This window comes from Paramisgurnus dabryanus, chromosome 15, assembly GCF_030506205.2.
Source record: "Paramisgurnus dabryanus chromosome 15, PD_genome_1.1, whole genome shotgun sequence".
Taxonomy (NCBI): domain Eukaryota; kingdom Metazoa; phylum Chordata; class Actinopteri; order Cypriniformes; family Cobitidae; genus Paramisgurnus; species Paramisgurnus dabryanus.
In genome coordinates, this window is record NC_133351.1 from 2,745,037 (window position 1) to 2,772,831 (window position 27,795).

A 27,795-nucleotide genomic window follows, 5' to 3' on the forward strand; every position below is an offset into this window, starting at 1 on the left:
GTGACGTTGCGCAATGTGTGACGCTGCCGCCGAAGCTTCCGTGTCATCATCGTACAGTCTACATGCCTCTCGTACCCAAGTTTAAACGAGCAATGTCGCACAGTGTGATAAGGTAATGATCTTATAGGAGGGCAAAAATTGTGCAGTGTATTCCGGGCTTTACTTAGTATTTTTGTCTTAAAATTCTTAAATCAAGATGCATTTTCTTGACGAGCAAAATTGATCTAAGAAAACAAGTTTAATGTTTAGACAGAAATTTTAACTTTATGTGAATTTGTGCTTAAAACTCTTAGCTAAAAATCAGCCAATGCACTCTCAGAAAAAGGTACAAAAGTTGTCACTGGGAAGGTACCTTTTAAAAAGGTCCTAATATGTACCAGTCTGGTACAGATATGTACCTTTGAGGAACCAGTACAGTATGTACCTCTAAGGTGTTTAAGTGTTTGCACTATTGGGCCTTAAGCGGGCGTGCCAGTGCCTTTCACGGCCTGTCGCGTTTGCATTGTCACATCCGAGGCATGATCGTGCTTCACTGGTGCTTCGTTGGGGTTTTAAGGCCCGGCTTTTCTGGCCAGAGCATGTTTCTTGGGGCTAGGGAAGTGGTAAAGGACAAAGGCTGAGTTTATCTGAGTCTTTGGCAAGATGCACGTTCATCTGTCTGCAGATAAAACTGCAGATTTAAAACTTTTTAAAACTTGAAATCATCAGTAATTTACTGTTCAACAGAAGATGCCTGCTATGTTTTTACTTAGGAATGAAGAAAATGATCTGGTTACAATGCTGAACTCGCCATGCTAAGGATCCAGCACACACCGGTACCAGTTCGGGAGAAGTTTATAAAGTTGTAGGCACCGAATAAAGTGTTTAAAGTGCAACAGTGATGAGAAATAAAATATGTGTGTTGGATCATCGTTCATGTATTAAAAAAGCGATAACTCGAGTCCCGATGGTAACGTTTACATACAAAACACTTAAAATGCAAAACAAATAACGATTGCATAAGTGTCTTACATGGATGTTTATATATTTTTTGTGTTATATTGTCATCTTTGTTGATTAATGTGTAGCTTAAAGGGTAACAATATGCAACATGTAGGTACAAAAGTGTACCACCCCACACTGCAAATAATTTCTTACATAGTATTTTTGTCTTGGTTTAAGTACAAATATCTGTACAGTTTTAAATCAAGATGCATTTTCTTGATGATCAAAATTACCTAAGAAAATAAGTCTAGTTTTTAGACTTAAAACAAGCAAAAAAATCTGCCAATGGGGTAAGAAATTTAAAAAATAGTTAACTTTTTTCACTAGAAAAAATCAAGAAAAAATTGCTTAACCGTGTGCAATTTTTTCTGCTTGTTTTATGCACAAATTAAATTAAATTTTATATTTTTTGTTTAAAAACTAGACTTATTTTCTTGTGTCATCATGTGTGTGGCTTGTCATCATGTCAAAATATGTGTTCAGGGCATCATGTAAACCTACAATGCAAAAAAAAATTTCAAGAAAAAAAATTCTTACTATTTTTGTCTTGTTTTCAGTAAAAATATATAAAAAAAACTTAAATAAAGATGCTTTTTCTTGATTAGCAAACGGCCCAAGAAAATAAGTCTAGTTTTTAGATCACAAATATCAAATTTAAGTGATTTTGTGCATAAAACAAGCAAAAAAAATAATAAAAAAAATCTGGCAATGGGGTAAGCAAATTTTTCTTGAATTTAGTGTATTTGCTAACCCCATTGGCAGATTTTCTTTTTTTTTTTTTGCTTGTTTTATGTACAAAATCACTTAAATTTGATATTTGAAAATACGTGCCTACTGCACATGCGTCCAAAGGGTTTTTAAAAAGTACACAAAATAATCCCAAGACACTCACTTAACACTAAACTCTGATTACACATGATATTGTGACAAATGCAAGCGTCTCTTTTATCATAAACCTCTTTGAAGCAGCACGCAAATTTTTAAATATTTGTACAAAAAAAAAAACAAGAAAAACTTATTAAATAAGAAAGTCATTTTTGCAGTGCAGGAAACTTCACTCTAGAAACAAAGTTTTATTGCAATGATAATTTAGCCACTATGAAAAAATCCCAATAAAATAAACTACATTTGCTGTCGGCAAATTATAATTTCCATTATAATTTCTACATTTCTGTATAATGAGAGTATAAAATAGCATACTTAGACTAAATTGCACACATGTGTTGTGCTAATATTTCCGTTAAAACACTGTAAACATTTACATTAGTGAATAAAAAATATTATAAGCCTAAATATTTTTGCCATTAGTGAAAAAAAATCAATATCAACAAAATCAGTCAACAATATAAACTAGTGAAAATATAAACATTTCTTTATCCATCAAAAGCAGATTTTTGCTCACTCTCAGTGTCCATCTCTTGCTCTTTCTCTCTCTCACTGTTGTTCTTGGTCTCTCTCTCTTTCTCTCTCTCTCTGTTTGCCTCCAGGGAGTTTACTTTATTTCATTCCTCTCAGACGTTTTGCCTTCAGGCAAGCACAGAGCTAAAGCAGCAACGAAACAGCTTGCTACGGGCTCCTTTCCTCAGATCCACACTAACACACACAGACAGTAATCAAATACTCTGATTTTCACTCATGTACACAGCACACACGCAAAGAAACACAAAGACACTTTAGTCACAGTCTGAGTCAAGTTATTTCCAGACTGTTTGATGTTTCATTCCCAATCCAGATCAGCTGTTTGTGATAGCAGTGTCCAGCTCAGATGCCCAAAGATCAGCTACAGTTCATTCAGTGACCTTCTGATGCCCAGAATGATGTTTGCCTGGAACAAAATCATGTAGTTTCTACAGTAAAATAAACACTTTTAAAGGAACTTCTTATGGTCTTTGTTAAATACTCATGCTCTGCTGCCACCGCGGCATGAACTTACGTTGTCATTGCATGTTGACATTATGGATTTTACGGTGGAATGAAGCAGATTACAACCTCCGTATCAGAGATGTCCTGGTCATTATAAGCATTAAAAGCTGTAAGCATCCTGCTTACGCAAACTTGCAAATCACAATGGATAATTTTGCATGTTGGATAGTGGATAAAGGTGGATAGCCAACTAAATATCCACAAGCAAAAATGCAGTATTATTAAATATTATTAGCTGAGTTTAAATTGTCATCAGAAAGAGCTTTATTGCCGAGTAGGCTTGAAAACAAGAAATTTCTCTGGTGCTTGTGTCACAAGGTGACGATCTCTTGGGCGGAACCAAAAGTCGGGAAACTTTGGTTCCGCCCGGATGTTTCCGCCCAGACCGAAGAACGGAAACACCGGACATCCGGCAGATTCGCGGAGGCTGTAATCAGCCGATTGGGCACAGCTGTGCCTAGTTGAAGAGATCGCTGGGCAATTGGATGACTGAAGTACAGAGAGGAGTATATAAAGCACAGTTAGATCACAGTTCGGGAGTTCGGGCACGAGAGGGGGATTGACACGGGGAGAGCTCCTCTGCTTAGGGCAGGAGAGGTAACTACGTACCTTTTGAAGAGCCCGCAGGCTCTGTTGATCCGGGCTGCGCTTGAAGCGCGCGGAAAGAAGACAGGAGCTGCCTGGGGTGAAAGAAAGGCGATACGTGAGTGGAGAAAAGGAGCACCCCGAAGAGAGAGCATTGTGCTGTCAAGCCTGCGCTTAGTGTGTGCTGGGAAACGGAGCTGTGCTCATTTTTGGACGTGGTGGCTATCTGTATTTCTCTCTCTCTCTCTCGTTTCAGTCTTTATTGTGGACCTGCTGGAGTGAACAGGAAAGCCCTATGGGTAAGAAGGAACTTTGTTCTAACCAATACTGAAGGAGTAAAGCAGGAAGAGATATTGACCGTCTGGTACAACGTAAATAAAGGCTATCCGCCGTGAGTATACCCTTTCTGTGTGGAGTAACTGGCAAAAATTAACTTGTGTAGCCATTGGAAACCTCCAGGAAAAGGAGGGCGGCCCTACCCCTACAAGAGTGTGGTGGGCGAGCCGTTAGAAGTACACATTCAAACAGCCGCCGCAACGAGACTTATTGTGGTCGTATTTCCCATCGCCTTATCGTAGCCCAAGCGCAGTGGAGGACACCGGGCGCTTCCCTTGTTGTGGTGCACTTATAGTGTGGTGAGTGAGACTGTGTAATAAATCTTTTCACGTTGGAGTGGTGCTGTGTATTTGCTGTGGGTTGCTGTGTGTCTTGTAGACGAAGCCCCGCATCATCCATTTTCTTCCACTGGGCAGAGGACGGGGAGGCCAACGACCTCAGAAACTACTGTTACTATTTGTAGTGTGCTGTTTGGAGTACGAAGGGACGCAGACTAAGAGCTGTCCGTGACCGTGAGTAAACCATTGGAAACATTCGTGGTGTGAACTTACCTGTGTCTGTTTTGTCGCAGAGTCAGAGGCGAAAGGGTCCGCCGCCCCGTGGTCTCTACGAAAAGGGCGCCCCCGTCTAGGAATCGATCGGCCTATGGGCATTGGAGATAGGGCAGCGCTCGACCCGGTGAGGTGGTGTGTGACCTTCGCCCCTCTGCTGACCTACGGAGGAGAACGATACCTACCCAGAAAGCTGTAAACAGCAGAGCCGGTGAGAATTACTCGAAGTCTCAGCAACAGTGCCTTTGTGTTCTAGCGGCCACCTGTGGAGAGAGAGCAGAACGAGAGTGAATAATAGAAGAACAAACTGTGAACGTGATACCTACCCAGAAAGCTGTAAACAGCAGAGCCGGTGAGAAATACTCGAAGTCTCAGTAACAGTGTCTTTGTGTCCTAGCGGCCACCTGTGGAGAGAGAGCAGAACGAGAGTGAATAATCGAAGAACAAACTGTGAACGTGATACCTACCCAGAGAGCTGTAAACATCAGAGGAGGCGAGAAATACTCGGAGTCTCAGTAACAGTGTCTTTGTGTCCTAGTGGCCTCCTGTGGAGAGAACGGAAAACGAGAAGGAACATGAGGAGAATGGACTGTGTGAAGATACAGTGGTGGTGGAGGAGGGCCTAGAGTGGCCATTGTTTTAAGTCCCCGTTTCCCCTTCCCTATTTAATATTTTTAAGTAATTTAATAAAGGATATTTTAATTTTATGCTTACCTTGTGTGTCTGGTCATTGGGGTGGCTTTGGGAATCTCCTCGAGGTGGAGAAAGGGGCGTGACCTTATTTACATCTGGGTCCACCCCTACCTGTGACAGATTTGGCGTAGTCGGCAGTCCACCTCGGGTTGAGACCAAGGTCCCCCAATGGCCTACCACGTTTTTTAAAGAAAAGCTCCCATCAACACCCTATCAGTCCCTAAACAACGCGTTCTCGGGACGAGAACGGATTGGCGGGGGAGGATGTCACAAGGTGACGATCTCTTGGGCGGAACCAAAAGTCGGGAAACTTTGGTTCCGCCCGGATGTTTCCGCCCAGACCGAAGAACGGAAACACCGGACATCCGGCAGATTCGCGGAGGCTGTAATCAGCCGATTGGGCACAGCTGTGCCTAGTTGAAGAGATCGCTGGGCAATTGGATGACTGAAGTACAGAGAGGAGTATATAAAGCACAGTTAGATCACAGTTCGGGAGTTCGGGCACGAGAGGGGGATTGACACGGGGAGAGCTCCTCTGCTTAGGGCAGGAGAGGTAACTACGTACCTTTTGAAGAGCCCGCAGGCTCTGTTGATCCGGGCTGCGCTTGAAGCGCGCGGAAAGAAGACAGGAGCTGCCTGGGGTGAAAGAAAGGCGATACGTGAGTGGAGAAAAGGAGCACCCCGAAGAGAGAGCATTGTGCTGTCAAGCCTGCGCTTAGTGTGTGCTGGGAAACGGAGCTGTGCTCATTTTTGGACGTGGTGGCTATCTGTATTTCTCTCTCTCTCTCTCGTTTCAGTCTTTATTGTGGACCTGCTGGAGTGAACAGGAAAGCCCTATGGGTAAGAAGGAACTTTGTTCTAACCAATACTGAAGGAGTAAAGCAGGAAGAGATATTGACCGTCTGGTACAACGTAAATAAAGGCTATCCGCCGTGAGTATACCCTTTCTGTGTGGAGTAACTGGCAAAAATTAACTTGTGTAGCCATTGGAAACCTCCAGGAAAAGGAGGGCGGCCCTACCCCTACAAGAGTGTGGTGGGCGAGCCGTTAGAAGTACACATTCAAACAGCCGCCGCAACGAGACTTATTGTGGTCGTATTTCCCATCGCCTTATCGTAGCCCAAGCGCAGTGGAGGACACCGGGCGCTTCCCTTGTTGTGGTGCACTTATAGTGTGGTGAGTGAGACTGTGTAATAAATCTTTTCACGTTGGAGTGGTGCTGTGTATTTGCTGTGGGTTGCTGTGTGTCTTGTAGACGAAGCCCCGCATCATCCATTTTCTTCCACTGGGCAGAGGACGGGGAGGCCAACGACCTCAGAAACTACTGTTACTATTTGTAGTGTGCTGTTTGGAGTACGAAGGGACGCAGACTAAGAGCTGTCCGTGACCGTGAGTAAACCATTGGAAACATTCGTGGTGTGAACTTACCTGTGTCTGTTTTGTCGCAGAGTCAGAGGCGAAAGGGTCCGCCGCCCCGTGGTCTCTACGAAAAGGGCGCCCCCGTCTAGGAATCGATCGGCCTATGGGCATTGGAGATAGGGCAGCGCTCGACCCGGTGAGGTGGTGTGTGACCTTCGCCCCTCTGCTGACCTACGGAGGAGAACGATACCTACCCAGAAAGCTGTAAACAGCAGAGCCGGTGAGAATTACTCGAAGTCTCAGCAACAGTGCCTTTGTGTTCTAGCGGCCACCTGTGGAGAGAGAGCAGAACGAGAGTGAATAATAGAAGAACAAACTGTGAACGTGATACCTACCCAGAAAGCTGTAAACAGCAGAGCCGGTGAGAAATACTCGAAGTCTCAGTAACAGTGTCTTTGTGTCCTAGCGGCCACCTGTGGAGAGAGAGCAGAACGAGAGTGAATAATCGAAGAACAAACTGTGAACGTGATACCTACCCAGAGAGCTGTAAACATCAGAGGAGGCGAGAAATACTCGGAGTCTCAGTAACAGTGTCTTTGTGTCCTAGTGGCCTCCTGTGGAGAGAACGGAAAACGAGAAGGAACATGAGGAGAATGGACTGTGTGAAGATACAGTGGTGGTGGAGGAGGGCCTAGAGTGGCCATTGTTTTAAGTCCCCGTTTCCCCTTCCCTATTTAATATTTTTAAGTAATTTAATAAAGGATATTTTAATTTTATGCTTACCTTGTGTGTCTGGTCATTGGGGTGGCTTTGGGAATCTCCTCGAGGTGGAGAAAGGGGCGTGACCTTATTTACATCTGGGTCCACCCCTACCTGTGACACTTGAAGCTTTCAGTACACACATCTTAAAACAACAGCAAAACACATATAATACTAAAATACTGGTAATGCATTGTGTTAGCAGCACAAAGGGCATAAGTTGAGTCCTAAGGGAAACAAACATACTGATAAAATGCATAGCTTGAATGCATTGTACGTCTGGATCAAAGCATCTGCCAGATTCATACATGTAAATGTACAAAATATGGTCAGTAAAAAAAAACTCAAAAGCTTTCTGTGATGTTTTTAAAGTGCACCTCTTTCAAACAACGTTATTTTGTGTATTTGGTATAATGTTTGCATGGTTTATGGTTCAAAAACACATTATTTTCCACATACCATAAATTTTTGTAGCTCCAAATATCCCTGTCTTCCTGAAACGCACTGATTTGTACAAAACTCATTGATTTGAAAAGCTCTGTGTCCCTTATTGGCCAGCTAATCTGTACGTGGCGATTGGTCTGAATACCTCTGACATCAGCTGGAAATGTGACACTCCTTACCATGTTTGAAAGATTTGCTCACAATGCAACGCTAACAGGAGTTAACTTACATGCTGTGAGTCATTTGAGTAGGTTTCTGTTGCATTATGATTTAAAATCACCAGGGTATGTAAACTTTTGATCAGGGTCATTTGGCCCAAATGACCCTGATCAAAAGTTTACATACCCTGGTGATTTTGGCCTAACATGCACACAAGTTGACACAAACAGGTTTGAATGGCTATTAAAGCTAACAATCCTGACCTGTGATCTGTTTGCTTGTAATTAGTGTTTGTGGATAAAAGGTCAATGAGTAAACAACTGTAGTTTTGCGTGTACTAATTGAATTCAATCTCAGGAACTGAATCTGAATATCACTTGTGAATGATGCTCAACTCTCTGCCACACGTGGCTACAGATCTGCTCCAGTAAACAGCAAGATCACATGCTGAGTGGATAGAGTAAAACATGCGAGGTGATAAAATCTTAACATTGGTGATAATAAACAACATTTTTTGGGGCGTAAGGCAGCTCTCCTCGCGCGCACACCGTGGCTCTCTGCCATCTCTGAAGGTGACACTCTACGCGCACAGGCGCACACAAGAGCGCGCGCTGAAGGGTGAAACTCAATGTCAACTGTGTAACAGCATTTAAACGCAAACGCAACAGTTTGACTCAGCAAATTCCCTCTCTGCCGGTCAAACAGAGGAAGAAGTGTATAAGTGTGTGAGATATCTGCTGTGTTCCGACACTCATTATTGATCGGATGATTAGAGCAGATGAAGAGATCTCTCTCCAAAGCGCGGCCTGTGATTGCGCATCCCGGGCGCGCGGCTGTAGAGAGAGCGCGCGCCGGTGAGCGATGAGGCGATCGATACTTTCAATCGTGTTGAAGAGAGCCGCTGTCAGTCACGCTATAGTAAAGTGATTAGGATTGAGTCTTAAGACAGTGAAGAAGATCCCGACGATCTCTCCGGAGCCTCATTCAGTTTCCCAAGCATCTAATGAACTTGCACGAGCTCTCCATGGCGCGCTCTGTCTGCACGCGGATGCAGGACGGCGCGAGGAAAGCTTTCATATTATTATTAACGCTTAACTATATATTAATCAATATTATGTTTAGTATACTTCTCTTGTCACTGTTTTATGTAAGGAATTTACATACAAAAATTATTTAAAAGCACATTGCACGATTAGAAAAATGGATTAGATCACATGTGAAGAATCAATTAGTGTATGATGCCATGCATTACAGTAGTTGTTTTACCATGATTTACCCTTGGTAAAATCCTCTCATGGCGTTTTGTGAAGCCCACACTGAATGTTTTGATGTGCTGATTTTAGGGGAAGCTGCAGAATTCTTTTAGATGGGTTAAATCAATGCGTTAAACAAAGCCGAGATCTTAAAAGCATAATCAAATTAAATAAGCTAAGATATTTAAATAGCTTCACCCCCAGCATGATGATCACCCACCGGCCCTTAAGTTAAAGCCATTAGCATATGCCAATAGAGATGTTTTCTACTGACTTTATTGAATAATGTCAAGAGATTTACTTCACCTCTGAACAGATAAGCGAGGCATCTCTCTTTAACTGCAGTAAAGTTCTTGAGGTTTCTGCGGTTCAAACTGGATGCAAATTGCATGTATATATGATGACTGACATTTAAAACAAACATAACAGTAGCTGCGTTTACATGGACAATTGCAATCGATTTAAATGTTCAATCCGAATGAAAATGCTCCATGCAAACACCTCAATCAGAATAAAACTGATTAAAAATCTAATCGGTTTAAGAGGGTTTATAGCTTTTGTAATCCGCATGTAAAGACTTGATCGGATTGATAAGTGAAACTGGGACGGTCTGCACATGTGCAATGACGTAGATATGGCGTAATGACGTATGACGCAAAGAAAAGAACGCAAGCTTGTGTTGTTAAAGAAAGTCATGTAAAGTGACGGTCTAGTCATTCTTAAATTTTCTCAAATCTTAATTTTCCTTCCTTAATCCTCTGTAAAGTGATACGAGACACTGTTCAGTCCATGATTCATACTCTGATCCATGTGTTCGACTTCACACGGTGGAGCAATACAGTACAAATGTAAACTGTGGACTTGGCTTTTTGGGTACACATACTTTTTGCTGCTGCTTAATAATCAGTGCGGCATAAAGCTCTGTGTGTTTGTCGTACATTGACGCACAGTTATTTTAGGGTATGCGTATCTTGAAACAGCGCAAAACTATATGTGTGCAATATGTGCATGTGAAATGATCAAATTTGATTAAAATCTTGTACCATATAAATACGAACATCAATCCAATCACATTATTATGTGTTAAAGGCAGTGTGCATGATTTTTGAAAAACACTTTGGAACAGGGAGTCGGGCCGAGTAATAAAACACACTTGTAGCCAATCAGCAGTAAGACACTTAACTCAGCAGTACTTAACTCAACACTTAACGTTTTTTTTAGGTTTTTTTAGTTTCAAAGGACTCTAAACAATCCCAAACGACGCATAAGGGTCTTATCTAGCAAAACTATTGTCCTTTTTGACAATAAAAATAACAAATATCCACTTTTAAACCACAACTTCTCGTCATGTAGATCCGGTCGTGATGCCCAGCTGACCCCACGCAATACGTCATGACGTCAAGAGGTCACAGAGGACGAACGCGAAACTCCGCTCCAGTGTTTACAAGGGTCTTGAAAGAGGACCGTTCCTACGTTGTTGTATGTCAACTGATACTAATTAATGTCTTTGTGTCAGTTTATTGTTTAAAATAGTCCGCAAATGTGCGTTTTATATATGTAACACGTGACCTCCATACGTCACTACGCATTTACGTTAGGTCGCGCTGGACCGGACTTTAGACGAAAAGTTGTGGTTTAAAAGTACATATTTTTTTATTTTTCTTGTAAAAAATGACAATCGTTTTGCTAGATAAGACCCTTATGCCTCGTTTGGGATCGTTTATAGACCTTTGAAACTCCGTTGAAAAAAACTGTTAAGTGTTAAGTATTAAATGTTGGGCTCTATTAAAGTCCATTAAAATGAGAAAAATCCTGCAATGTTTTCCTCAAAAAACATAATTTCTTCTCGACTGAACAAAGAAAGACATCAACATTTTGGATGACATGGTGGTGAGTAAATTATCTGGATTTTTCTTGTAAGAAAATGGAATATTCCTTTAATGAAATGTAAAGTTACAGGGACACATTTTTGGGACTTGAAGGAGTGGCCCCCGTAACTTTCAGTCTTTCAGTTGATTAATTGAAAGATCTAAAACATTTTCTAAAATAACTGAAAATGTGTTCGTCTGAAAAATGATGGACATATGCATCTTGGACGGCTTGGGGGTGAGTAAATCATACGTTTAATATCATTTTTGGCCGAACTATCCCTTTAATGTCTTATGTCAACTCTGGGAATGCAACATTGCATGTTTGTGTTGCATTATAAACTGCACCCTGACATTGAGGAACGCAGCAATGCATGAAATTGAGCTTACATTGCTAGAAATATTACTGTACACATACAAGTTTCAAACATTATTAAGCAGAAAGGTACAGGAGAACCTGGTCATGGAGAATCTGTTCATTCACCAAAGTCCAGACACATGGATTAATTTATCAAACAAAGTGGATTCATTCATCAAAGACTGTTTGTATTGTTTCACGTGTACTAATAGACATTTAAACGATTGGAAAACACAGCATAGACAAAACAAACAAATCTGCATTTAAAACAACTACAGGTATGAACAGTTTGTTTTAATATTCCCTCCAGCAAAATTCTGCATTCTAATGAGCGAAGATGAAGAGGCATATTGGAATCATTAAACAGAAAATCCTTGACCTTCCCTTCTGAGGAAAAAAACATAAAAGGGAAAAAGTGGATAGCAAAACAAACTGCTGTTTGGCTCTCTCTCTCTATTTCACTGACTGTCAACATGTCTCTTGATGTAGCAGCATCAGTCTGTGTTTATTGTGTTGCTACAGTGTGATAATAGCAGTAATCGCTGTGAGCGAATTAGTGTCGAGTATCTAGCAGATATTGAGAGAGAGAGAGAGAGAGAGAGAGAGAGAGAGAGAGAGAGAGAGAGAGATTGGCAGCAAGATTAGAGGTGGATTCTGCTGCTATTTCTTTGTGTGGTTCCTGTCTGTGAGCCAAGAAGAAGAGAAGACACCGCCCGGTCTCTCTCTCTCTCTCTCTCTCTCTCTCTCTCTGTCTCTCTCTCTCTCTCTCTCTCGATCTCGTCCTTGTCAGCCTTAAAAAAGAGCTCTGTGCCAAACAGCTCATTGTGTGCCAGTGATTCTGAAGGTGGACATCACAGAACACATAAACAAGTAAAGGATGCACATGCATAAGCACAAGACACAGGCTTAGTTGCAATTTTAAAATGTATCGTCATCTAAATTTACTAGATTTACATTTTTTATATAATTTATGTTAGCTTAAAAGTCACCTATTTAAAGATGAAACAAACATTGTCATTGCCTTTTTTTACTTAGAGGCCTGCCAAGATTTTGGTTCAATAAAATGCTCTCTAGAATGAAAATGTGCCACACCAAAACCACCTGCATTGGACTACCAATAGCAAGAACCAAATTGCATTTATGCCTGTAACCTGGCTAACAGGTATTCCTATTCCTGTCTTATTGGGTAGAAATCTGACATTTTTGTAGCCTGGTTATCCAGACCTACATCAAGATGTAAGGTCTGGCAACTCTTCACACAAACGGCTCAATGCAAGGGGCGGGATATAAAGTTGTCCCTCAAAATGCCTCTGCACGCAATAGGATAGCGCTATGACCAATCAGAGCAACGAAGAAGGTGACGTAGTTACCGTAACCAGTCGGCAAAACTCCAAACACATCTTTCTTGCTTAAAAAGGACTTCAGTAGGGTTATTTGCTCTAAGTCCTCCAGAGTCGCGGCCAAAGCCGCTTCAAAAGAAAGCTGTTCGCCAGCAGCAGCAGCCATTCTTTGTTTTCAAGTAGGAACCGTTGCAGCTCTGTCGTCATCATGTTAAGCCCGCCCCACAGACGCTACACACGATGTGATTGGCCTGACCAAATTTTGGTTTTTGGAGCTGTTAAGTGTATTGTGAGTGCCTAGACTAAACCCTGGCAGCAAATATATTTTGCGGCCGCTAGGGTGCGTCTAGATTTCTAGGCTAACATTTTTGTTTTCTTAGGCTACGTTTACACGGAAACAATCTGAAAAAAAAAAAAAACGCAAAAGTGGCGTTGCGTTATCACTTTTTATTCCGCGTTTATAGGAGCATTTTGAGGGGAAAATCTGCGTGCATATGGTGACACAAAAGTGTGATATTCGATGTAGTATGCACTCCAGGTGGCTAGGTGGCAATGTGAAGCACTGACACAACAACACCAAGTCCACGCGCCTGCGTAAAACCTTCTTCCTTGTTCTCCCAGGTCTTGTCCAAAGCCGTCTGGTTTGCTTCCGACGAATTGGCGCATCAACAATTTGATAGAGGTAATTAATGCGCACTCTCTGATCAGTAATGCTAACTATGAATATTTCGTACAACTGCTGGAAAGACTCTTGTATATTTATCAGAGCTGCTATGGCAACTTGAAGGTCCGACGTATGGAAATAATCCGACAGGTTTGTTGTTATTTTCCTAAACTGGTGCATGCCTGTGACGTAAACATGTACACAACGAGAGCCACCATAAGCAGACTTTTGCGTTTTTACCTTTTAGACGGGAACGCGACGGAAGATTGTTTTTAAAATTTCCACTCTGGAGTGTGGTTTCACATTTTTTTTGCATTTTTAAGCCCCAAAAATGCAGTCGCCGTGTAAACGAAATGCACATCCGATACAATAGTTTTACGTTTTCACCATTGAGCGTTCTTGTGTAAACAGGCCCTTAAACTACAACAAACGCATGAACTGTAGCCACAGTTTACTCCCTGGGATTGGTGAGTAAAGACTGACATTATCATAATTCATCCTGCTTCTGACTCAGCCTATAAGTTAACTCCTGTTAGTATTGCATTCTGACTGAATCTTTCAAACATGGTAAGAAGCGTCACATTTCCTGCTGACGTCAGAGGTATTCAGGCCAGTCAAAACATACAGATAAGCTAGCCAATCAGGGACAGGCGCTTTTCAAATCTATGAGTTTAAGGAAGAAAGTGAAATCTAGACCTACAAAAATGTCCAGTATGTTGAAAATAATGTGTTTTTTAAAACCATAAATCACACGAATTATATCAAATACACAAAATAATGCTCTTTAAAGCAACTATGCCAATAAACACTACATAATGTCTGAACTTATGAAACATAACAATAGACATCAGACAGTCTGATTACAAGCACTAAAACTCCACTACAAGTATTGAGAAAACAGATCTAATTTCTTTCATCCGTCCCCCACCCGTACCTGACACGAGCTGGCTTTTGAGGGAGCGAGTGACTTGTTAGTACTCTAAGCAACACAAGGAACAGATGTGTCCCTGGCACTGGATGGATGGTCACAGTCCATCTGGACAGCACAGTCCTGGACAGGCGTGATGAATATAGCTTCATCACTGAATGACCGTCATCAATCCAGCACGGTCCGTCCTCTCTGACAGCAGCAGGGCCCCAGGTGGGGCCGCCCAAAGAGAGACCATTCCAGAATGCAGGTCAATCAGCACCACACCGAGCCAATATTAGCTCTCGATATAAAGAACGCTGGACGCATTATGCCATGAGATCAACTGCAGGCTTTTCGAGCTTGGAGAAAAAAAGGAATGAGGGTAAATCAGAGGGTTTCAAATTGAACACCATACACCCAGTGTGAATTTATTTCACATGCAGGAGGCTAACACCATGTTTTTCTTATGAGTAAAATGTCTGGTTGTTTCAACCCATAGTTTTGGTTCAATATGGACTTTTTCTAGGTTTATTTAACTACACGTTGGGTTTGTCCAATTTTACCCGAACATAGGTTGAAGCAATGAATCACTTTACTATTTCTGCAGTATATTGGTTAAGTGAGCTTTTCTACACTCACCTAAAGGATTATTAGGAACACCATACTAATACTTTAGAAATGTTGGCCCGTATTGATAGGATAGCATCTTGCAGTTGATGGAGATTTGTGGGATGCACATCCAGGGCACGAAACTCCCGTTCCACCACATCCGAAAGATGCTCTATTGTGTTGAGATCTGGTGACTGTGGGGGCCATTTTAGTACAGTGAACTCATTGTCATGTTCAAGAAACCAATTTTAAATGATTCAAGCTTTGTGACATGGTGCATTATCCTGCTGGAAGTAGCCATCAGAGGATGGGAACATGGTGGTCATAAAAGGGATGGACATGGTCAGAAACAATGCTCAGGTAGGCTGTGGCATTTAAACGATGCCCAGTTGGCACTAAGGGGTCTAAAGTGTGCCAAGAAAACATCCCCCAAACCATTACACCACCACCACCAACCTGCACAGGGGTAACAAGGCATGATGGATCCATGTTCTCATTCTGTTTACACCAAATTCTGACACTAACATCTGAATGTCTCAACAGAAATCGAGATTCATCAGACCAGGCAACATTTTTCCAGTCTTCAACTGTCCAATTTTGGTGAGCTCGTGCAAATTGTAGCCTCTTTTTCTATTTGTAGTGGAGATGAGTGGTGCCCGGTGGGGTCTTCTGCTGTTGTAGCCCATTCGCCTCAAGGTTGTGCGTGTTGTGGCTTCACAAATGCTTTGCTGCATACCTTGGTTGTAACGAGTGGTTATTTCAGTCAAAGTTGCTCTTCTATCAGCTTGAATCAGTCGGCCTATTCTCCTCTGACCTCTAGCATCAACAAGGCATGTTCGGCCACAGGACTGCCGCATACTGGATGTTTTTCCCTTTTCACACCATTCTTTGTAAACCCTAGAAATGGTTGTGTGTGAAAATCCCAGTAACTGAGCAGATTATGAAATACTCAGACCGGCCCGTCTGGCACCAACAACCATCCCACGCTCAAAATAGCTTAAATCACCTTTCTTTCCCATTCTGACATTCAGTTTGGAGTTCAGGAGATTGTCTTGAACAGGACCACACCCCTAAAAGCATTGAAGCAACTGCCATGTGATTGGTTGATTAGATAATTGCATTAATGAGAAATTGAACAGGTGTTCCTAATAATCCTTTAGGTGAGTGTAAGTATATACTGTAGTTTTAAAGTAAAATGCAATAGAAATCCAAAGTCACAAACCATGCCGGCAAAGCTTCTTTAAATCTATCTAGGGAAGAAATAAAAGAAAGCCACAGTGTCATGGTGTGAAATTTAAACCGCACAGTAGAGCGTTCCTGCAGGGCCGTAGTGGAGCGACAAGGAATCGCGGGCCTGACCTTGTCAAGGCCCATTTTGAATATGTTAACACTCTGGTGTTTCCTTGAACTGTCACAACTTCAGATCCAACACTTTTAATGCTTCCCAGAGCTGCCCATAATAAATATCTCACTGGATGGCCGCTGGACGTTTCACCTTGTTTCCAAAGCTCTAAACGGCTCAGTGGAAGATCGAGACCATTTGCCCGCGCGCTAAAAACCGTCTGCTGGCCGCTTTATCATGGACGTGAAGTACAAGAAGAGAGAAATAGATAAAAAGACATAGAGAGAAGATCTGTGTGACAGTTTTCATAATGAGTTGTACAGTAGCATTGGCTATGGGAAGGGGGATTCGGGGCCTTGATGTCAGATGTGCGAGGACACATTGGCTAGAGAGGGCGGTTCAATAACACGCGTTTATGAATGACGCCAGTGCGAGCTGAGTGCTGGCAAATGACACGTTTGAAACCCTGAACCCTGAATGCATCGTGACACCTGGAAACATCTATTTTCCTGCATATTGAATAGTCCTCTGTTTAGCTAATGCAACATTATTTGTGGTTTTTCGTGGTTGTTTGGGCTTAATAAAAAAGAGCGGGCGAATTGAACCACAGATCAATATTAAAACAACCACGGAGCTTGAGGCACAATCCCAGTTGCATGACAAATGTTTACCGTAAGATTTTTGTTATGAGCTGCTTTACGTGCTCTCGCATACAAAAAACAGCTAAAATTCACAACAAAACATTTGTGATCTACAGAGATGCTACCCATTAATCACTATTTGTACCCGACAAGCAATAGCCGTCATTTGACCGTCTTTGTTAACCATAGACTCGATATAGTCAGGCTATGAGTAACCCACTTCTAGCCAAAATAAACTTGAATTATACATCGTTTTTTTTAAAGAGCACCTATTATGGGATACACGTTTTTAAACATCCTTTTGTGTGTAAGTGTGCATTAGTACATGCTAACGATATTCAAAAAGTACATACCTCAAAGAAAACGATGACGCGAGTTATCGTCTTTAACGTTCGAGGACTACAAAAAACACTCGGATTGTAGGCAACAGTTTACTTCCTGGGATTAGTGACGTAGATAAGACCAACATTATCATAGTTCAGCCCTCTCTGCTTTGCTTGGGTACGCCCTCAAAGACGAGGGTGGGGTGGGGAGCGCCGAGTCAGAAGAGAGCTAAAATGGCGGAGGTTGGGAGTCCCTGCTTTGACTCTGTTTGCAAACTCTTGTTTCATTGTTTAAGCGATTACATCTCTCGAGTAGACGCTGTCTCTTTAGATGCGAGGGCAAAATAGCACTTTATGGACTTCCACAGAGGACATCATGTTTAATACGGTTCCGGAAAAATCCAGTCAGAAGTTGTTCACGGAGTTTTCACAATAACTGCTTCTCATGAACCGAAGCTGGATTTGCGCGACGTCTCCTCTTGAAAGTTGGATTACTGTGCACTTCTGGATCACAGACTGTAAGTATTCATGTTTATTATTTGCCTTTTACTGTACGTTACGTAACCGGTAACCGGAGATTAACATAATGTGCGTGTAGAGCTAAGCTTGCAAGCTAATTGTTTTGTGTTGTAATACTGTATTTCATAAACAACGTACCATATTTACACACGTGTATGTTGAATTATGCAGGCTTTCGTTTTTTTTATCGATGTTGGTTTAGACATGTTTACAAACTTGCTAAGTTGCTAAGATAAATACAAATACAAATGCCAGCTAAACTGTTACCGGTAAAATTTGTTCTCATGATCAAACTCAAGAAACTCTTAGTACAGATGATTTGTTTAAAGTTATATATATTTTACTGTTGTATTTACTTGAAGCTTTCTTAGATTTTGAAACGAAGTAAACACATAATGTGTGTTGCTAATGTTGGGCCATGTAATATGTAATACATTTACGTTTTAATGAATAGTCTAACGATTTATAGTCGTTGTACTCTATTGTTATAATATGTCTTTTTGACTGAATACATGTTTGTTTTATTTGTCTATATCCTAGATTCGCAGCTGTACACATCCTTCTACACTGTATGCAAACATGCAACATCATAACACACAGTACAAGGAGTCAGACTGGCATATGAGGAGCAAAGGTGTGTAACACACATGATGTATTTAGCTAGTGAAACCACTACCAGTCTTAAATGTATAACTGATGATGATAAAGTTATTTTTCTCTGCATAATAATAGGAACCCAGGCAGTAGCATCGTTTCACAATGTTTCCATCACCATCATCAGTGGATGCCTTTGCCGTCCGTAGCCTGAGATTTCAGATTTGCAGCAAAAAAAATTGATTTTCTCATTTATTGGAATGCTGTGCAGGTATTTAAGTATTTTAGTAACTGTGTTAAATAAAGTAGTATTTACTTTTACAATAAATTAATTGCTTGTTTATATTTTACAGGTATTTGTACCTTGCAGCCATCCATTACAATGTCACCAAGCCGTAACAAAAGCAGGAGAGGGAAAGTACAAGGCTATGTTCCCAAAACACAAATGACATACCGTAAGCAGTAATGTTTTATTTCAAATACATTCATAATTAAAAACTTAATGTATGAAGCAGGGAAATAAATTATCAAAACAAAAGATTTATTGACTGCAATATTTCTACAGTTATGTGGAGGATGTGATCAGGCTTGTGTTTGATGAGGTATTTGAAGATAAGCTGAAGGAAACCCCGATTCCAATGGACCTGGCATCACAGTTTGAGAGACCTTCAAAGGAGGACGTGATTGCATGCCATCTTCAGTGCAGGGGTCGTCGAAAGCCAAAATTGTGACCGATCTGATCAGGAAGCTCCAAGCGTATCTGGAGAACAACACACGACAGGATGATAACCTTATAGTGTCGTCTTAGATAGCACCAGCTGACAAAGCTTTGATATGCCATTTATCTGAATAGATAGCTGTAAGAAATGAATTGAACAATTTTTGAAACAAGAGCACAATATGGTTATTAGTATGTTTATTTGTATATTGTTTAACATTTAAATATATATTTGTAATAAATAAATAAAACTTTTGACTGACTATTATATTTTCTTTAAAGTTGCATCTTTTGTTCTTTTGGGTACTTTGTTACTATAATGATACTTTAGTGTTATTGGTTTAAAAATGTAATAAAACTTACTCTAGTCCTGCACCTCAAAGGCTTATAGTCGGTACAATAAATGTTCTGTGTGTAGGGATTTAGACAATTTGTGCAAAACCTGGATGATGAATCACGCAGGTAAGAGGCCCTGGAACATGTTGCATTCTCCTTAAAACCTAATAAGTAAAAACATAGCACTTATAAGTAAGCAGTTTTTCATAATAAACTTTACCATAGTGAAATAATGTAGAACATTCATTTCAATTAATACTTTGTGCTACATTTGGTGTTTCCATATAGTTTGCACAGTAATATAGTATGTAACAGTCTTTTATAATAAAGTTTACAATAGTAAAATAATGTTAATAAGTGAAATAGTTTTATAATCATTTCAACAAATACTTTCTATGTGCTACATTTGGTGTTTCCATATAGTTTGCACAGTAATATAGTATGTAAGCGGTCTTTTATAATAAAGTTTACTATAGTAAAATAATGTTAATAAGTGAAATAGTTTTATAATCATTTCAAATAAAACCTTCTATGTGCTACATTTGGTGTTTCCATATAGTTTGCAAAGTAATGTAGTACGTTATAATTACCTTTTGGATGTCTTTGCAACACATTTTCGTCTTCGTTTAGCATTCTGGCAGAGCTAAGGACACCTAAAAAAGTTAAATCCAATCGCGTTCATTGACGGAGATCGTTTACATCGTAACGGCCGTCTGAACTCTCTGGATCGAGCTTGAAGTGGTAAGGCAGTACAGACACCATCGTTTATAGAGAAATATAGCGCTTGTTTACGTTGCCTGTGACTCTCAGTCAGAACCGGAAAATCCACGCGTAGTCAGGGGCGTAGCCTTTCAAACACACGCCGAACCCAGTTGACCAATAACAGTTGAGTAGTCATCTGACCAATCCGAATACACTAGACATTTTGGGAGGCGGAGACAGGAACTAAACCGAGCGTTTTCCAGACATGCAGAAATCGGTGAGGTATGTAAGCAATTTATAAGACTCACAGTGCATTAGTTCAAGTTTTAATAACATGTATGTACTATGGGATATTACAATAACGTGCTAACGTGCTAATTTATTAGCATAATTGGTGCTCTTTAAAGGGGGAAATATGAAAATCAGACTTTTTCATGTTTAAGTGCTATAATTGGGTCTCCAGTGCTTCTATCCACCTAGAAAATGTAAAAAGTAAACCCAGTAACTTATTTTTGGTAAACCATTCTTTGCAAGCATGTGAAAAAATAGCTCATTGAAATCATTGAAATGGCTCCCCTTGTGATGTCAGAAGGGGATCTTATTATAATAATACCGCCCCTTAATCTGCACTATCCAACCACAGCACTGTGGTTAGTGCAGAAATCAGCTCATTTGCATTTAAAAGACACACCCAAAAACATTTTTGCTCACACCTACCATGTGTCAATTTTAACATGCTGTAATAAATTATCTCTGGGGTATTTTGAGCTAGAACCTCACATATGCACTCTGCACTGCAAAAAAATGATTTTCAAGAAAAGATTCTTTGTATTTTTATCCTGTTTTTAGTAAAAATATCTAAAAATTCTTAAATTAAGATGCTTTTCCTTAATGAGCAAAACGACCCAAGAAAATAAGTCTAGTTTTTAGACCAAAAATATCAAATTTAAGTGATTTTGTGCATAAAACGGGCAAAAAATCTGCCAATTACCCCATTGGCAGATTTTTTTGCTAGTTTTATGCACAAAATTTAATTTGATATTTTTGGTCTTAAAACTAGACCTATTTTCTTGGGTTGTTTTGCTTATTAAGGAAAAGCATCTTAATTTAAGAATTTTTAGATATTTTTACTGAAAACAAGAAAAAAAAGAAAATATTTTCTTAAAAATCATTTTTGCAGTGTGGAGACACCAAAGATTTATTTTACATCTTAAAATTTTTTTTCCTGCACTGCAAAAAATGACTTTCTTACTTAGTATTATTGTCAAAAAATCTGCCAATGCAATAAGACATTTTTTGCTGAATTTTTCTTCTATTAAGTAAATTCAAGATTTTTTTTTGTTATTTCATTGGCAGATTTTTTTTGCTTGTTTTAAGCACAAATTTGCGTAGATTTGATATGTTTTGTCTAAAAACTACACTTATGTTCTTAGGTCATTTGCAAATAAAGAAAAAGCATCTTGATTTAAGAATTTTTAGATATTTCTACTGAAAACAAGACAAAAATACTAAGTAAGAAAGTGTGTGAAATATCCCCTTTAAAAAAACTTTCAAGATGTCATGTTAGCAAAGTCAACAGTGATTACAAGCTAATAGGTTTCAGTTATTTATTTATTTTATTTCATTTATTTTTGGGCTACAGTTAGACGTCTATTAAATGTTTACTGACAGCTCAAATTTTGCCTTGTTTTAGCCGTCTAAGACGTCTGAGCTGTGTTTGGACGGCTATTAAGCGCAAAATTGCTTGCTGAGAAGCTTGTTTGCTGGTCTTTGGTTGTTTTAAGATGCTCTCCAAACCCCTCTAAATCCACCAAAACCCAGGGAACACATACATACTGATAAAATGCATACTTTATAAGTCACTTTTGATAAAAGCATCTGCCAAATGCATAAACATAAATGTATGTTCAATTTATTGCTGCCACCCTACTTGGGATCTGAATAGTTTTTGTGATAATTGCGGTTTAGATTGCACTGAAATGTTATATTTATAGATTTTCTCCCCTTACATACAATACCTTTACAATTAACCAACTACAGTAGTTAACTATACTGCACAGTAAGGTTAGCTTTTATCAACTTTAAATGATGAGTAACCTGGCCTACTTAAAGCAACACTTCACCTGAGCTAAGCGTCACAACATTAGCATCATATTGGACCCTCACTGACCACATTCTGCAACTTTTATCGAAAAATGGGTGATAAATGAGCAATTAATCCTCTTCCTTTTCCTGCTGTTTGTGAGTTTATGGCTGAGATGAGCCCTATAAATAGCCTTAGCATATGTACTTAGCTGTCAGAGAGAGCACACCGGAACAAGGGTCCGCATGACCCCGGCGAGCACAGGATTTGAAACTCTTATACATATTTATTGGTGAGCCTCACCTCTAGACTTGCTGACAGCAAACTTGGGCTTGTAATGGCAATCCCAGCCAAAGGAAATGTTAAGCTGCTCTTGTGGCACGCTGCAAAGGCAAACATCGCAGATCAGGTCCATTTAATCACGCTTTTGTCTTAAAATAGCTAATTATTTTCATTGCATTTGAAAGCGGTTTGTTTTCATGGCCAGTTTCTACATGAAGCTAGTGGTTATTTCTAAGTGGCACCATGCAGTAATAAAACTCATCCTTTATCTTTTGCTCTTCTTATGCAGATGATAATTAGCAGGGAATTAAACACGTTACACAAAAGCAGAATATCTTTTGCTACAAAAACATTTGATTTGGACTGAGAATGGGGCCTGGCCGGCTTCCAGAAGCTTCTACAATGCCTGTTTGCAAAAGAAACACGATTATTTCCAGACAAACTGATGTTTGTGATAATGCAGTGCTGCGGGAACGCTCTCGTGTCAGGTGTCAATCATGTGTTTGATTGTATTGAGTTGTTTCTATTAAATCAAGGCTTGGCAACCTCATGCATGCACACAGAGAGATAATCACAGATGCATGAATGATGATTCTGAATGTATTTATTTAATTATTATATGGGATGTCCTATGTTCAACAAAGTGATGCATAGATTAAAAGATAAACTAAGGAAATGTTTCAGTAATCTTGTCTCTACAAAAGATACAAACAAAAGATTTGCACCGCTTCACATTTTTGTTAAAAATCAAACAAATGTCTCACTTATTTAAAGAGTTTTAGGAGAAACATCATTTTCAACTATTACTGTAAGTTGAAAATGTGCAGTCTCTAACATTTACTAAATTCATTTGTTACCTCTGTTGAAAATGTTTACATTTTCTTAAAATGTTTAATGTTTGAATTTTTACACCGATTCAACAACGAGAGTGAAAATTTGAGAATGTAAGTGTGAGAGAGAGAGAGAGAGAAAGGGCGAGTGAGAATGCATCTGACAGTAACATCAGCAGTAGATATTGTCTAAACTCCGATGTGCAGCTCTACATGCCAGCCTTATGTGATTGATTGATATGAGCTCACTTAACACACTTAACACAGATGTGTGTGTTTGTGTGTGTGTGCACGTCTCCACTGAAAGTGAACAAAATGCTGAATTGTAATGTCTTCTGTGGGACCTTTAATGATTCTCAATCTTTAAATTTCAACTGGCTTTGTTTCAGATCTCAGAGTTCAGACTCAACATCAAGTGGTGATTTAAAACGGCACCTGCTTATTATCTTAAAGCGGCCATTTTTCCTGATCCCATTTTTTAAACTTTAGTTTGTGTGTGATGTTGCTGTTAGTGCATTAATAACAACTGCAAAATGATAAAGCTCAAAGTGCAATGCCAAGCAATATATTTTCTTTAACAGCATTCACATTTCAAAAACTACAGAGAACGTCCGGTTTGGACTACAGCCCTCTACTTCCCAGTTGAATGACGTCAATATTACAGTTTTTTACTAACCTCCACCCACAGGTATACGTCAGTCGCCAGCTAAGCTAAGCTGCTGTCCAATCACAACACACTAAACAAGCTTCACAATCAGAACTCGATACGTATTTCTGAAGGAGGGACTTCAATGAAGACATCAGCCCATTTTTAGGACAGTGAAAACAGTGCTATAGAGATGAGTAATGTTTCACGCGGCAGCTGCGAGTGTCTGGTTTATTTTCAATAGGAGACGTGCGGAAAGCGGAAAAACGGTGGCGGTTACACAGGTGAAGCGGAGTCGGTCTGTATTTGCATTGATGCTGCACAAAACGATTCCACTACACGAGAAGCGCTGTAGCCAGTAGCCACACAGCGATTTTGCCGCTTGCCACGTGCCGTGTAAAACGCCCATTAAATGTGTGAAAAATACTGTGTTTTTTACATACGAAACATGAACACATTAAAGTGTGCACCATGTGTTTGATTTAAAATGTTGCTATCCTTACTATGCATAATAATATGCTTGGTTGCATTTTATTATTTGCATTTGCCTGCAGTTCAGAATTTTGCCCCACCCTGATATACAGACACACAGGCAGACAGACAGACAGACAGGTCCTGTGTCAGAGCTAAAGAATCGAGTCTCTGTAGTGAATGATGTTGATTCTGTGAAGTCTGTTGAAAACTGACAGTAATCTGCTTTAACTCAGACAGATTGACACAGAAAAAAAAAGAGTACAAAGAGAAGAAAGGAGAGATAGAAAACACGTGAGCTAGACAGATGCTTAGTTAAACCCACCACAGAGACAAAAAACACACAAGAGATTTTAAAATCTCAATTTAATCTCAATTTCTGTATAGAGCCGAAATTAACTTCAATGTTTCTGATCAGATGCTTACAAAATCTGTGATGTCTTTTTTTTAAATATAGCTGTGTATTCTTACTGCTTATTTAAACCTTCCTTAGGAATTTAGTAAGGAAACATACAATTCCCTTAATGCAACTAAAGTGAAACATAACTAGCATCTCATAAGCGACTGTATATAAAAATAATGTTTTTGCAAGCACTTCCTAAAAACACTCATTGGTCAAAATCCTCTATTTTTAAGGCATGCTTAGTTTATTGGTGAATGAAACTGAGGTTTGTGATCAACATAATTTCTTGTTTTAAATGATTTGAGTGTAAAAATTATTTTCTGTGGTGATCAAACTCCTGCCATAAATATTGTTAATAAAGCTCAACGTATTTTCCCACATATACGCACCTACAGTAAATGTTTCTAACTTATGGTCATCATTGTAATCCAACAGTCGTACTGCAGTATTCAGGCTGTGATGGGTGAAATGTTTGTGTGGCTTTTATCTTTATTCTCACAGTGTCATGCGTCTGTGTGAGTTTTGCCAGGTTTCCTTTTATATCCATTCACACACATACAGAGTCAGTCTAAACATCATTACCTGCAGGAATGTGACCTGGTCAGCGTATGAAAACATCTTACATCAACAGTGAGGATTTGTGTTAAAAGCACACTGATTCTGTCCTTTAGATGAGTTTTACTAATGCATCTATAGTGAAGAGTATTTCTTTATTCAACCTGTTTGAATTCAAGGCCACAGAGTTTAATCTGAAGTTAAACTACTAATGAAATATTTCACATTTTTTATATTCCAGTGCTAGTTTACCTTGTTCTGGTTTTAAAAATCTGTTTATGAAAAACTGTTTATTAAAGCAAATATCTTATTAGTCTTTTCACACGGCCATTTCAGTAAATTACTGTAAATATACCAGAATGACTTTACAAGTAAATACAAAAATGTGCACGCAAGGACGTTATGTATTTTTACAAGTAAGATATAATTTGACACAACAGTACCAAAATACCGGTAAAGAGTTAAGAAAATGCAGATATTTTCACTTGGTAAATAGAAAATATCTCTATATTTTACTTTGTGTAAACAGCAGCTGCCTTATTAAAATGGTTTTGTTCACACGCAAGCTCTTTTTAACCAGTAATTTACCAGTAAAGACTGAATGTGTGAAAGCGGTTATTGTACGTGTTGATGAAACTGTCATGTGAAGAAGACTTATTTTTGTTGTTAAAAACAGTTCTGCTTTTTGGCTATTAAACATAATTTAATAAATCCCCAGAGCATTCTGTAATAATGAACCAGATGTGATAGTGTGCAGGGTCAACCTTTGAGAAACACCGGCCTACTGTATTGTGATTTTTATAAAGAAATGTTAAATTAATGTCTTTTATCATATTCCTTTAGCAGCAAACTCATTTTAAGCCATATTGATTGTAATGGTGTTCAAATAAAAAATGGTTGCCTAATAAGAAGAAAATCAAGCAATAACAAACTAAGTTTGAACCTTTTCTTTTTGTTTGCCTTTTCTGAGGTTGTTGTAAAATTACAGGTTATTACAGATTATTATAGATTTCCCCACCAGCGTTTTTTTTTTTTTTTTAAGTATAATTTTCATAAAAGTTTCTGAAAATGATCTTCTTTAAATACATTAATACAATATATCAAATGAAAGAACAGACCCTCTACTTTCAAACAAAAAACAAATATTTCAAACACCACTCAAATATGGAAAGGTTTCTTTAAAAATAAAATTTTGGGGGCAAAACGCTAGGATAATTTAATTGTTGTGAACAACTTTTGAAAGAGATCAGATTCAGAGCGATGATCAAAACATACACAGGGCTCTATCATACACCCGGCGCAATGCAGCGGAATGCGCGACGCAAGTGTCTTTTGCTATTTTCGACCCGGCACAATAATAATTTTCATGTTTAGCGCCACATTGTTTAGCAAATGCATTTGCACCCAATTTTGCGCCCATGGACGTTATGGTCTGAAAACGAGGTGTGTTCAGGCGCACTGTTGGCGCGTTGCTATTTTGAGGCAACAAAAATTGACTACCCTATTGACCGACTAAAACCTGGTCTAAAGTCAATAAAGTCAATGACGCAATATTGCTTTTGTTATTTAATGAGTGCGTTAGTAATATGTGCCTAGAAACGAGATGAAAATGCAGGTTTGCTTATCACATACATGAATGTGCAGCAGCAGCACCAAAACGCTTTTAAATATGAAAGATTAAAGGATTGAATGTAAAAGATTATTATTGAGTCTCTTGGACATAAATAAGGACCGATTACGAGACGTTAGACGGCGTAAAGAGCTGCTTCACCTGTAGCCTGGTATGTAAATAAATGCTTAGCTTTAAACAAATACATCTGTTTTTAAATGTTTTTTTTAAATGGTACCCTACTGATTTATTGTATATGATGACACTGTACCTGTGGATATGGTGAGATGAGAACCATTTTAAGTAATGCTTTAAAAAATCCCTTGGCGCTGTCCGAGTGCTGAAACGCTTCGGCTCTCCGCGCGCTTGTAAATTCTTTATCTCTTGTTTGTATTTTTAGAGTACAAACCTTTTCCAGGACATTTGCAAATTATTTTATGAGATTACAATGATTACAGCAATTAAAAGCCTGCTATTTTTACTTTCATGACTAAAAGAAAAAGGCTTTTAAAGGTTTTAATCTAAAAATAACAACTTCAATAATAATGAAAACAACACAATTTTCTTAAACTGGTGGTCTTTTTCCTCCGCTTAGTTTTTCAGTTTACAAATTCCGCTTTCTAAATAGGGATTTAAGGGATAGTTCGGCCAAAAATGATATTAAACCCATGATTTACTCACCCCCAAGCTGTCCGAGTTGCATATGTCCATCGTTTTTCAGACAAACGCATTTTGGGATATTTTATAAACTGTTTTAGATCTTTCAGTTGATTAAATGTAATGTTACGGGGTCTGCATTCAGGAGAGAGTATTAGCGTAGTGTACGCACTTTTCTTAGTGACGTATGACAAATTCGGAGGGCGGGGGCACAGAGCAGCAGCAGAGTAGCCTCCGTAGGCTGCGTAAGCTCTCATCCTAAATGCGGACGCGACTAAGATGGCAGAGC

General features: G+C 39.4%; 3 long non-coding RNA genes across 3 annotated transcripts; 2 read left to right on the plus strand and 1 right to left on the minus strand.

Moving 5' to 3' along the window:
* Window positions 1-3,223: 3,223 nt before the first annotated feature.
* LOC135733587 (uncharacterized) lies at window positions 3,224-7,207 on the plus strand. The gene is made up of 3 exons (XR_012335161.1): window positions 3,224-4,590; window positions 4,636-6,711; window positions 6,757-7,207. It is a non-coding gene; the product is annotated as an uncharacterized lncRNA (long non-coding RNA).
* Window positions 7,208-17,113: 9,906 nt separating this feature from the next.
* LOC135733586 (uncharacterized) lies at window positions 17,114-18,920 on the plus strand. Its single transcript, XR_010526980.2, has 5 exons — window positions 17,114-17,619; window positions 18,161-18,254; window positions 18,353-18,485; window positions 18,568-18,669; window positions 18,780-18,920. It is a non-coding gene; the product is annotated as an uncharacterized lncRNA (long non-coding RNA).
* LOC141280838 (uncharacterized) lies at window positions 18,835-20,358 on the minus strand. Its single transcript, XR_012335121.1, has 3 exons — window positions 19,859-20,358; window positions 19,296-19,432; window positions 18,835-18,974 (listed from the first exon to the last, which is right to left on the minus strand). It is a non-coding gene; the product is annotated as an uncharacterized lncRNA (long non-coding RNA).
* Window positions 20,359-27,795: the final 7,437 nt, after the last annotated feature.